Source organism: Myodes glareolus, chromosome 26 (genome assembly GCF_982192425.1).
Source record: "Myodes glareolus chromosome 26, mMyoGla1.1, whole genome shotgun sequence".
NCBI lineage: Eukaryota > Metazoa > Chordata > Mammalia > Rodentia > Cricetidae > Myodes > Myodes glareolus.
Window position 1 is genome coordinate 25386653 of NC_142051.1, and position 1517 is coordinate 25388169.

Sequence of the window (1517 nt, forward strand, 5' to 3'; positions counted from 1 at the left end):
CTATAAACCCCCTCCACAACCTTGTGCAAGCACCTGTCGCTACACTTACAACTATAGGTCCAATGTTTAAATACAAGCTCTCCAGTTAAGACAAGAAAGGGAATCATAAAGAAGAGAGGGAAAGAGAAAGAGAACACTAAAGGGTGTGAACTGTTAAATTAATTAGGAGAAAAGAAAGTGGAGGAATGAGAAAATGGATTATGGTCGTGTCAAGGTTAAGTAGCAGGGAAAAGAGTCAGTTAAAGATGGTCTCACAGCAGCAAATCCCAAAGAATGGAAAAACACATACTATAACATCACCAAAACCAAAAACTGAAATAAAGGAACTGGTAATCACTGGTCATTGATAGCCCTTAATATAAATAGATTCAACTCACCTATAAAAAGACACAGGCTAACAGATTGGATATGAAAACAGCTGTGCCAGGCTGCAAGGAGACCCGCCGACCAACTTCCACCCGTGGCTGGGCTGTCGGGTCCTCGGATTTGTTCCAACAATCTGTTAAAACGTGGTGGATTACTGTGAAGTTCTGGGCATGCAGAGACATGCCACACCTGAGGACATTAAAAAGGCGTATCAGAAACGGGCACTTAAATGGCATCCAAACAAAAATTCTGAAAATAAAGAAGCAGCAGAGCGGAAATTCAAGCAAGTAGCTGAGGCATATAAAGTCTTATCCGATGCAAAAAAGCAGGACATCTATGACACATACGGCAAAGAAGAATTAAACGGTGGTGGAGGAGGAGGTGGAAGTCATTTTGACAGTCCGTTTGAGTTTGGCTTCACACTCCAGAATCCAGATGATGTCTTCAGGGAATTTTTTGGTGGGAGGGACCCATTTTCATTTGACTTCCTTGAAGATCCATTTGATGATTTTTTGGGGAGCCAAAGGGCCTCCTGAGGAAATAAAAGCCGAGATGCAGGCTCGTTTTTCTCTGCCTTCAGTGGATTTCCTTCTTTTGGTAGTGGATTTCCTGCTTTCGATGCAGGATTAAGTTCTTTCGGGTCACTAGGACACGGGGGTCTCACGTCATTCTCTTCAGCACCATTTGGTGGCAGCGGAATGGGCAACTTCAAATAAATGTCAATTTCTACTAAGATAATTAATGGCAAAAATAAATTACTACAAAGAGAATTGTGGAGAATGGTCAAGAAGGAGTAGAAGTTGAAGAAGACAGACAGTTAAAACCCTTGACGATAAATGGTAAGGAGCACCTTGGATAACAAGTAATTCAAAACATGCATTTAACAGAAATGTTAAACCATAACAAGCACCATTTGAGGAATAACAGAAAAATATTAAAAAGATTTCAAACGAACTCAACTTTCTGTATAACTGTACCTAATCTAAAGTAATTTTTTAAAAAATTAAATTTATAAAACAGCTCATCGGAGCCCCTAATTGTCATAGACTTTTGAGTTTGTTGCTGGGACCACAAAATAGGACCCTTTTTTTTTTGTCTTTAAAATTGTTGTAATCTATGTATGCACTTTGCTTTAAACAAGACAAACAAAC

At 39.4% G+C, this 1517-nt stretch overlaps 1 pseudogene; it reads left to right on the top strand.

The window, feature by feature from the left end:
- Positions 1-506: 506 nt before the first annotated feature.
- LOC148117773 (dnaJ homolog subfamily B member 6 pseudogene) lies at positions 507-1225 on the top strand (annotated as a pseudogene).
- Positions 1226-1517: the final 292 nt, after the last annotated feature.